This window comes from Microcaecilia unicolor, chromosome 9 (assembly GCF_901765095.1).
Source record: "Microcaecilia unicolor chromosome 9, aMicUni1.1, whole genome shotgun sequence".
In the NCBI taxonomy this organism is placed as follows: domain Eukaryota; kingdom Metazoa; phylum Chordata; class Amphibia; order Gymnophiona; family Siphonopidae; genus Microcaecilia; species Microcaecilia unicolor.
The window spans coordinates 87,697,020-87,708,978 of record NC_044039.1 but is presented as its reverse complement, the minus strand read 5'-3'; the positions used below and the strand labels follow the sequence as shown (position 1 = coordinate 87,708,978).

At 42.0% G+C, this 11,959-nt stretch overlaps 1 protein-coding gene across 1 annotated transcript in view; it reads left to right on the top strand.

Moving 5' to 3' along the window:
* Positions 1–11,959, top strand: part of LOC115477367 (formin-1-like) — a 76,974-nt gene that overhangs the window by 23,093 nt on the left and 41,922 nt on the right. The window lies entirely within an intron of this gene.

Sequence of the window (11,959 nt, the reverse complement as noted above, 5' to 3'; positions counted from 1 at the left end):
CTTTCTTTTTTTTGGATTCAAAATCAATGTGTGTGAAGTCTGTTTGCATGCATTAAAATGTTTAATAACACAAATGCATGAAATGAACTGATAAAAGTCCAAAAATCAGAAAAAGAAAGACCATACTGAAAAACGGCCCTATGGGGGTATCTGGTATCCATTCTGTTCTTCATATGTCCCAGAAACAAAGACACTTATCTGGACCCAATGGTGGCCATCTGTTTCACTGTAATGGCTTCATCAGCGACTGTGTTTTGTATTATAATGTCTGTATTCAAATACTGCTGTTGCAGTTGGCTCACTGTTTTCAGGCACAATCTTCACACCTTGAAATGTCCCATACTTTACCGCCCGCTGTAGAATCTGAATTGTTTTGGTACGCACTTGTATGCCGTATAAACATTTAAAACTTTTGCATTTATTGTTTGTGGTGGTTTTGCACAGAATTTCCCCATCCTAAGGCCTGAAATTTCCTCCTGCCTTTTCTCTCCTTAGGCTCCAGTGTCCCCTGTTCCATCTCTCACTCCAACTGCAGTTCTCCCTACCTCTTATTCTTTCTCCTCCTTTCCTCAGCTATCATTGTATCTTTCCTGCACCCTCCCCATGGCGCACCCTCAAGCTTGATCTCTACCCACACAGGTGGCACACTCTTAGCTTTCTCTGTCCACCCCCCCCCCCCCATCCCCACAGTACACAGCTTTCTCTGCCCCTTTCATTCTTGATTTCCCACCCCCCTAAAATCCACATGGCGCACTCTCAGCTTTCGCTGCCCACCCTCCCCACAAATCCCAATGCACAACTAGCTTGCTCTGTCCCTCCTCCTCACACCCTCCCTATGGCACACTCTCTCATCTTGCTTTGCACCCCCCCCCCCCCCCCATGGCACACTCACTTCTGCTCTGGCCCCCTTTCCTCTGCAGAGATCGTGCAACTGAAGGAGGAAATGAGCTGCACATCAGGTCACCACCTCCACTGGCTTAGAGCCAACTGTTTATGTAAATTGCACAGGCCTCCCTACTTCCCCATGGTTCACTTAAATAGTTGGATCTAAGCTTATGCGCACTGGTTCACTTTCTCCTCCTCCTCCTGCTACGCTCTTCTCTGCTGGGGAGGGAGAGAGAGACCTGGGACAGACCTTATGGCGGTACCTTCAGAGAATTCTACACAAGAAGTGTACAGTTCTGTGGAGGTGGGGAATTCTGCACAAATCCGCTGCGCATTTGTGCAGATTTCCCCCAAGAGTAATAAATAGTTGGAGGAGCAGAAACGTTTATGTGGGAGAGGGGAAAAGGGGAAGCTTGAAGAGATGAGGGAGAACTGAACAGATATTGAGCTGAAGAGTGAAGAATGAATAATGTTCTTTCCAAGGCAGACAAATGCTGTGCTACCTAGGGTCTGTACTAGCTGCCTTCCAGTTTAATGATAAACTCCCTTCAGAAGAATACGGGTTCCACTGCCAGCAAAGTAATGCTCATTCCTGGTGTCCTTGTTAGAAGTAGGGTGACAATGCTGTGAGTACCTGAAGTGAGGATGCTCTGGGGAATAAAGTACTGACGTGTTTTCAAAAGTTCATCCATAAGGTTTATGCATGTGGAAGGCATGGCGTTTCAGTCTAAGTTGTCACTATACCGTCACTCTTATACTGTACACTAAAATCTGCTGGTATAGGTATTTTTACTCTGTTATATTTTATCAGCACATTCCTTGGTACAGGCATTAACTTTTATGCCATATGCTGAAATGGTTTGTTCTGTTGGCATTGCATCCACCATTCTGCATAAGAAATTCCCTTGTTGGAGGAGACCAAAGCCATCACCTGATCTTGTTTGCAACTGCTAATAAGAAACTCTCTTTGGTATTTGCTCTTACAATATACTACCACATAAACGCTAATAGGAGCAAGTTCTTACTCTACTATTTTAATAACTGCAATGTTATATAGGAAAAGTCTTCAGACTCTCGGTCACAGCTGTTAGCACTTAAAACTAAAATAGCTGACCGCTTGGCTCTGCGTGTCTGATAATCAGTTCACGCTGGCAAGAATCCTCATTAGTCATAAAAACCTCTTGCACACCGGCTTATCAATTCCATATATTTGCTTGTTGTGCAACAACTCTGAAAGTACTTAGCTGTGGTTTTGTGCTGGGGCAAATCCAACTTGTCCGCACCCGACGGCGAGCTCCCGCTTCGCTCTTTGCTTCTTAAGGAGCCGGACTAACTAGCCCTTCTCAGCACCTACAACAGTACAGCAAAATATAATCTCTATGGGGTCCTTTTACTGAGCTATGTTAAGCGCTAATGCATGCCTAATGCAGCAAAAATGGACTAAGGCAGGACATGCTAAATTTCATGCATTATTTTTTGCATGTGCAAGCGCTAACCATGTGCTGGATAATTGTTTGTATATATTGTGATGGAGAATGTTGGGTGGAAAGTGGACATTTCTGTGCTAATCTTCATTACCGCACACGGATAACATGGGAGCTTTTACCACCTAAAGAATAAGTGGCGGCAAGTGCTCCTGAGGTAATATTTAAAAATGGCCGCATACTAATGGCAACAGTAGCACATGCATACAAAAAGAAAAAAATTTCTGTCTTCTTATATATAAGCAGTGGAGATAGTAGAAATTGTAATAAGAAACAGGAAAAGCCTCAAGAAGCTCCCAGCTAATAGCTGAAAGAGCAGGACTTCATCATCATCAGGCAAAAAAACCTCCCTGATAGATATAATTGCAAATGGTCAAATAGACACAATAGACACAAACTTATCAAAAATAACAGCTTTAACTACTTAGCTGTGAAGTCTCTTTCTTCCAACTATATCAAAAACAGACCGTGACCTGCGGTGGCCAGTGTTTTGTCGAGCTGCGTCAGGGTCAGTCGGTCAGAAAATTTAAACAGACGGAATTATAGACACCTTCGTGAGGCATTTTCCCCTCCCTGTTTCTTATTACTAGTTATGCTATCTCCACTGTTTATATATACGAAGACAGAGAATCGTGTTTTCTTTTGTATGGTTGAGTATTTCTTTGATTCTGTTCCTCGTTAATTTTGTAGTTTGTAAACAGTAGTGCATGGCCATAAATAAAATGAATTGAAAATCTAGGTTTTTATGGCTGCGGTAAAAATGGCCTTAGCATATGGGAAGTCTTTCATAAGGGTATTGTAAGGCCAGTTGTAAAAGGACCCCTCTATTTTCTGCTTTCATAATAAGGAACAGGCCTCTTGCACTTCTCTTGTTGGATCCAGTGATGTATTATTACAGTATGAGTGCAATTAATCAAGTGGTGGATGTGGGGTGACAGCAGTACAGTATGAGTGCAATTAATCAGGTGGTGGATGTAGGGCGACAGCAGTTGTATTGGGTTTGTGCTACTTCTACTCTCTTTGGTAGATCGTAGACTGCTGTCTTTAACTTGTGCTTTGACCCCTTTAGTGCTTGTGGGTAGTCTATGAATCTGATATAACATGCAGGTGGCATTGTTGTACCCATTCATCTGACCATCAAATAATTTATATCCAAGCCATGAGTGCATTATACAGTTCATGAGCTTGTCATAAAAGGATAATTCTATAAGGAGCCACCTAGATTTGAGCAGCCAGTACACACTTAATGACACAACTTCTCAGATTTGAGAGTGATTTATGTATTATTTTGTCGCATGTTAACATTTTTTCTTTTTTACAGAAATGTATTCTTGGCGTGATTGTAATCTTATGTTGTTAATTCCCAGACATGGCTGGCAGAATTCTTTTGTGAACTGCATAAAACTGAAATAATTTTACTATTTTGAGTTCTAGGTGAGCTCTCACCTGGATAATCCCCACTGGCAGTTGCCGATGGACAACTGCCACCTGGGACAATTTCCCCCTAACCAATTCCCACCCCTCCAGCAAGGACAACTCCCCCACACCAATAACATTTATAATTCCAAATATACTTTTTACACAGTGTAAAACCAAGAAAAAAAGTAATCTGTTTAAGTATCGAACACACATATCCAAATCCTTTATTGAATAAATGAAACAGTAGTCAAACACAAATATAAATACATAACCCTCTCTCCACTCTATTCCCAGGACCATCACCCTCTCAGATAACTAGACAAAAGACAAAAAAAAAATCCAACAGTAGCAGCAGTAGCATTATGCCACACTAACCCCCACCCCCAATAAAAACAACAAACTGTTAGATGTTGCCTCTCTGCCTACAACTTATTAAAATCAGGTATCTATACATATTTGAACATTAACAGAGTTTCTTCCATTACTTTCTTTAAACCTGGATGTACCAATTCCCACCAATGAATTTGCACCCACTAATATTCCCCTATGCACGTTCCAACATTTTCCACTCCTAGGAATACCCCACCGGTATTTCCCTTTTCACCAGGTACAAAGACCTCAGCCCTCGAAAACCAGCGGTAACCATACTTAAAGACGGCCCAATCCAGGCCCAGAGCTGCGCAATGGAAAAGCTTGTGGGAGGGAAACTGATAAACAGCCACAGAAATACTGGTAAGACACAAGCACTGCAGAACCAAAGACTTCTGAGGGTGGGAAGTAACCTGGGGGGGGGGGGGGGGGGGGGGGGGGGGAATTGCGCAGATGGGAATTGACACCCTTGGGTAGGAAATTGTCAGAGGGAAATGAGTCTAGATGGGCAGTTGATGGGTGGGAACTGTCCAGGTGGTTACTTGCCAGATACCATTATTTTGATGTTGTGGTTTAGAAATATGTATAGTGTATTGTATATGAACACATCTGCACATAAATGAGCAGTTTACAGCTATGTGCTATTGTGTAAATCCAAACAAATATTCCGTGGTGCATACTTTGCAGTTGGGCATTCACATGGTTGGAGTTTGAATGGGACACACAGTTATGGACACAGATTGTAAAATACTATAATTATGCAATTACTTTTTCAATCTAGGCGTGAGCACTTACATCAGCTTTGTAGCCTAGAACTTAGGTGCATATTTGACCTGTTTTCCTAGTATTCTATAAATAAAAGTAGACACATACTTATCTTTATAGAATAGGTTGGAAATAGGCACATTCTCGATTCCTAAAAATAGGTATGCTGTTATAGAATTAATCTCCACATGCATAGTTCCATGCAGCCTTTCAGCATACTTTCTTCTGCTAGGAAAGGACCATGGAATGAGCTGGGTAGATGGACCCTTGGAGTAGGATTGTCAGGGAGGAGTGGGGGATTAGGAAAAACATGGGAGACGGAGAGTAGGCATGGCAAAATAGACTACGAGTGAGCTAGAGTCTGGAAGGAGAGTAAAGCGGAAGAGAAGTCAAAGGCTTGAGAGAAAGGAGAGCAGAGGAAATGGAAGGTTGGATGATGTGAGGGCAGGATAGAGTACTGAGATTAAGAGATGGAAAAGAGGAGTTCCCCTACTGGGTCAGACCAAGGATCCATCTAGCCCAATATCTTATTTCCAACAGTGGCTAGTCCAGGTTACAAGTACCTGGTGTATTCCCAAAAAGCTACTTAACTCTAAGGATAAGCAGTGATTTCCCCAGGTCTACCTTAATAATGGTTTATGGACTTTTTCTTCAGGGATCTGTCCAAACCTCTTTTAAACCCAACTACATTAACTGGTTTTACCACTTGCTCCGGGACTGAGCTCTGAAGTTAAGTATGCACTGAATGAAAAAAATATTTTTCCTATTTGTTTTATCATTGAGTGTTCCCTACTCTTTTTGTACTTTTTGAAAGCTTAAACAATCCATGTTGACCCATTTCGTTCCGTTCAAGTATTTTATATACCTCTATCATATCTCCCCTCAGCCATCTCTTCTCCAAGCTGAAGACCCTTACCTCTTTAGTCTTTCCTCAAATGAGAGTCATTCCATCCCCGTAATCATTATCGTTGCCCTTCTCTGAAGAAGGGAGGTAGAGAAGAGAATAAGATTGCAAGAAGGAACATGAAGGACAGAATATACGGGAGAAATGATTGGAGAAAGCATGAAGCTCTTAGTTTGTATGTGTGTATCTGTGTGCATAAGTATAACCTGGAAAGGTTTGAACAGAGCAGTTCCCAAATGTTCCATTGGGTTTGAAAGAATAATACATTTAACCAAGTGTAATAATATATCTAACCATTAGATGTCATCAGTGTCGGCCCAAGGGTATCTGATGCCCTAGGCCTATGTGAACCTTCAGCTGTGTCTCACCCATCCTCATGGGTGGCAGAAGGCCCTTCCCCTCTCCTGTAATTCACATCTCCCCTTCACCTCTTTTCCCTCTTTCCAAGGTGGCTAGCATCTTTACTGCCCCTCTATCTTCCCACAGGCAGGCAGCATCTCATATCCCCTTCCTAACTGCCACTCACTTTCTAGCATCTCTCCCATCTTCTCTCCATGCTTCTGGGCTGCTGCTGCTACCATGCATCCTCCTGGTCTGCCCTAAAGCTTAAACAAGACTGAGTTCTGCATGGGCCCTGTAGGCAGAAGCCCATACTCGAGCATTGCTGTGACTTTTTTCCCCAACTGACAGGTAGTTTGCCTCGGGGACAGAAATTTTACCCATCTCTCCCCGTCCCCACTAGAATCTAATACTCACCCGTACCGGCTAAGATCCATTCCATCTCTACCTATCCTCGCAATTAATCTAGTCCATCCCTACAAGAGAATGACACGGGGATGGGGACAAATTTTGTCCCTGTGTCGTTTTCTACTTTGAAGCCTGTTAATGAACTGGACTGTTATTTATGTTTGAGTGATGCAGACAACAATATTTGATTTTTTGGAAAAACAAGCAAACATGCTGGCTACGACTAGCAAAATTTGCATAAGAAGACATCTTCTATTGCAGGAAGGACTGTGGAAGACAGGAGAGCTAGACTGAATCCTGAGATTGTTGATGACTTCTTGTTCATCCACAGATTAAAAAATCATAACAGTGTTACATAGGGCATATTTCTCCCTTCTAGGGCATACAGAATGGGTTGTATTTTGTACCACTGGACATTTTAACAGGGTGGATTAGGATTCCTTGGGGTAGTAGAAATCAGCTATTGTTGGGGTTGGAAGGGTAGAGGATGGGGTGAGGAGGGTTATTATAGTTGCTCACTGTTATTGTTTTCTATTTGTAATTTATACACAATAGTTGCACAGCATATTGTTCCTTTTTATACTTTCATGATTTTAATTTAAATCTTTTTATTATTGTTTGAGGCTTCTGCAGATGAGGACAGAGCCCATGGGCATGGGGCAGGGCCGGAGACAGGGCCTATGGGGACGGTGTGGGGAGGGAGACAGAACCTGCGGGAACAGGGACAAACTTTGCCCCCATGTCATTCTCTAAATTCCCTACTGTACCTGTAGGTACTTGTTCAATACCCAACCCTAATTTTTCTTCAGATTCTAGAGTGTATATCTTAATATCTTTTAGAAAACAATCCACGAAAATATCTTGAACTTTTCTGTTACACATAATAAATGTTAAACCAAGTTCCAAGTTTCTTTATTATTATACTACCCTGCCCTACGGAGGCCATCAGAGCGGTTTACAATCTAAAAAGGAAGAGAGAAAGGGAAGACAGATATTCAAGGACGATGACTTGACACAAAAAGGAAAGTGAGGGGAGAACTACAATCCTTAAAGAATATGGGGTAAAACAAAAGGAATGCTCGAACTGGGCATACTAAAAAAAAAGTCAATAAGAAGCTTCTCCGAAGAGATGAGTTTTATGTTCCGCTTTAAAATTTGATAGTGTGGATTGTAACTGTAATGATCGTGGGAGAGTATTCCAAAGAGATGGGCCTTTTACTGAGAAAATAGAGTCTCTGTTGTGTTCATGAATGAGAACACGGTGGCTTGGAATGACAAATTGATTAACCATCAGACCAAAGAATGGTTTTATCTAATGTCCTTAAGGAATTATTTATAAGAGAAGTTTTGTCACTTCATAATGTCAACCAAGAGTTAATTAAATGACTCGAACAAAACTGCAAGTGCGTATTTTTGAAGAAAGTTACCAGTTGTCCTTTAAACAGAATGGCAATGATCATATTTCCCCAGACATTCTTGAAAGTTACTGATGGAAAATTATCAATGAATTGTAAAATAACACTGTCTGATCAATATTCAGCTCGTGGCGGTCAGCATGTTTTAAAAACCAGCACAGGGAGAATTATCTTGGATATTCAATGCCAGGGGATTGGGACCGGGTTTGGGGGGGGGGGGGCAGTTGGAAACCCTCTGGCATTGGAGGTTAACCGGGCATCGGCTAATATTCAGACTGGTGCCCAGTTATCTCTGCAGCTAAAGTTAAGGCAGGTTGTTTTTTTTTTGGCTGTCCTAACTTTAGCTGCTTAGTTAACTGGTGAGCGTCTGAATATGGCTGGCTGCTAACTGGTTAAGTCCCAGCTCCTCCTGTGCTCTGCCCAGGCTCCACCCACCAACTGTCCTGGCACTAACCAGACAGAGCAAGTGCTGTCTGTGGTAATATCTGCCTGGTTAAATCGCTCTAAATATTTAAGAGCTGCTCACAATGCAAGAATTAGGTAATAATACAATGTATTTTGCATTTCTTGAGCAATAACTTCATAAAGCACTGCAATTTTATTTCTTCCTTCATTTTCTATAGACATTTCTCTTTTGGCTCATAAACAATGAGGAAGAACTGTTGTCTGACTTTGAATTTGGGCAAGAAAAGCTCTGCGTGCCCAGGATAACTAGTGTCCTTTCCTGAAAAGCTAATAGAAAATGGATTTGGGGTTTTTACCAGTAAAACTGGAAATTTAATCTGCAGTTTATATTTTAGCTGACTGAGACCTGAAATCTCAAGGGGATAGCCCACAATCAGAAAGTAGCATTCAGCTACACATCTAAGTCGGTTGGCTTTGGCAGTGTTTTGTGATTTTAAAGTTATTACCTAAGACTGCAAATTCAAAATTGAGCCATTTTGTTAGAAAGTATGGGTGTAAATGTGTGCTGTATACGTAGTGAATTCATTTTTAAAGAGAACGCTGATGATGGTGATGACATTTAACCTCAAAACATGAAACCAGCAAGGCAAAAGAGTATCTTGCTGATAGAGCACATCCACTTCAAAAGTCCATTAAACAAAGTGCTTATTAGATCCTTTAAGAGCCACTGGAAAAGGGCATGCTACTGATCTTGTCTCCTACCACTATGCACTTTTTCAGATGGATATGACACATTATTTTTTTTAAAATTCTTCTTTTTTTCTGGAAGTACTGTGTCTTTTTCTTGTCTACGTAACGCAGCATTTTCTTGCATTTGAGCCAAAGGCGATGGCAGGGATTTTAATAGTGTTTACTTTGTGATCCATGCCCTACAGTTTTATGTGAATGATTCTAGAGAACATCTTTTTGCCTACATTACATTAGAGATTATTCAAACAGGCTAAAGTGAACAAATGTGACCGTCTCTGGAAAAGGGTGGCTAAAGTAATCAGAAACAAAAAATGAGGTTTTAATAGATTCTGTCAGAGTAAATGGTTTAAAATACAACAGTCCAACCCCCATTGTTTTGTATAAAAAGGTTGCAGAAGTTCAAACGTCAGTTTTGCAGACTGCTTATGGCCCCATAATGAAAAATCAAACATTCTTTATGTACAGAATCTTGCTATGGAGTAATACATGATGGTACACAGAGTGAAGGCTACAAATGCAGAAAAGAGAGAGATTCTTTTAACTTTAATTTAAGTTACAGTTATTCTTACCATCAAGCATGAAAACACATAATCGACAAGATCACATAATAACTAGTTTCTCCAAAGTCTGTCAGAGATGGCACACAGAATGAGTTGCAGTGTTCATTCTGCTGCTTCAATAGTCTCTCCACTGTGGTCAGAATATTAGCCCACCGTGATATAACTCGAATGTGAGAAAAATAACTTATAAATCTCTGAACTAAATGAATAAATAAATAAATAAATACTCTGGTATTCCAATAGCTTATGTCCATGGAGTCCCAGCCTCACTCTGGTTCTCCATTAGCCTTTCTCAGTGGACTCAACCAAGCCTCACTCTGATGCACCAATTGCCTTTCTAAATGCATTCCAAGCCTCAATCTGGTGCTCCAATAGTCTCTCTCAATGTATTCCAAGCTTCACTCTGGTGTGCTCCAATACTTTTTCTCAATGTGTTCCAAGCCTCACTCTGGTGGGAAACCCACAGTTGCTACTCCCAGCGTTTTATGGAACACAGCAGTGTTTGAGTATGGTCCTGTACTGAGGCCCACACAGCACTGTCTTTAGGCTTGGAGACGGGACCAGGAAGAGGTAGGGTGGATTGGAAGAGTAGCCCAATAGATAGAGCAGTGGGCTGAGAAGCAGGGGAGTCTAATGATAAGTAGTAGTAGTTCAAAACCCACTGATGGGCATTTGGGCAAGTCACATGGTCCTCCATTACCTGAAGTAGAAACTCAGACTGTGAGCTCTCCAGGGACAGAAAAATATCTTTTGTACCTGAAACTACACTGCTTAAATAGTTTTGTAGCTTGCAGGCAGTATATAAGAAATTGAATATATTTAAAAAAAAAAATAGGGGGCAACTGTGCCAGATCCCATAGTGCTGCCACCCAAATTCTGCTGCCCTAGACAGACACCTAGTTTGCCTAGTGGCAGGTCAGCCCTGGATACGATTAACACCATAACCAATAGCAAGTAACACAGTCAGTACATTAAGTGTCAGTGGACCATTTAAGAAAGCTATACAGTTCATTTACAAGGCATCACAGAAGAATTTACAAGAAAGAAAATGACAAAAACATCAGAATCACTGAGAGCCAGGCCAGCAGAGATAGGGATTGGGGTAAGCATACAGAACATGATTTCTGGAATTATTTGTAACCCCTGTCTATGGATGTACATTACATCTGGGAGAATTGTGGGTAAAATTAATTAAAATTTTGTGGACACTTTAAAATTTTGCACAATCTTTAATTTTTTAATGTAGCATTCCCCATGCCCTAGTTGTCCCCCTGCTCAGGCTAGAGCCACATCCAGCTATCCCACTCCCCAACTTAGATTTAACCTTCTTTAGACTTGATCTCTTTTCCTCTAACCCCCATCTGGTTCAACTCCAGTTTTCTCTACTCCCTCTCAAGGATAGACCCCCTCTCCAGCTTTTTCTCCCTCTTGCTTTCCCCTAGAAAGATCTCACCTCCCCCAGTACTCTCTGTATCCCTCTCTCTGACTCTCCCAGTGCACAGCTCTCTCAGCATCCCCATACATTCACCAATAGCTCTTTCACACTCCTCCAGCACAGACCTCCATAGCATTTCTTATCCTCTGCAACACAGGCCTCCCATAGTGCTCTCTTTCTCTCCCCCTCCCCTCACACTCCCATAGCGCTCTCTCAAACTCTGCCTGGCACACACACGCAGACCTCCAAAGCACTCGTCCCCAAGCTTGCGCTCTCTCAACTCTTCCAGAATGCTCACTCACCATAGCTGTTTCTCAACTCCCCTCTCCTAGCACAGCCACCAATAGCTTGCTCTCTCTAGGCCTCTGCATTCAGTGGCCTAGTGGTTAGGGTGGTGGACTTTGGTCCTGGGAAACTGAGGAACTGAGTTCGATTCCCACTTCAGGCACAGGCAGCTCCTTGTGACTCTGGGCAAGTCACTTAACCCTCCATTGTCCCATGTAAGCCGCATTGAGCCTGCCATGAGTGGGAAAGCGCGGGGTACAAATGTAACAAAAAAAAAATCCACATCCCTGTAGTTCTGTTTCTCTGGAATCTCTCGGGCACTCCCCAAACTCTGTGTCTTCCGCCTGAAGCACATACCCCTCCGAATCTCCATGCCTTTTTTTTTGTTTTTTTCAATAAGTATTTTTATTAAGAAAAAACAAGCAAATACAACATCATAAACAGCCAAATCACCAATTTAAAACTATAATCATAGACATCTCCCAACTCCCCAAGCCTCCCCACCCTGCTTCTCGCACCCCGCCTACTCTACAGTT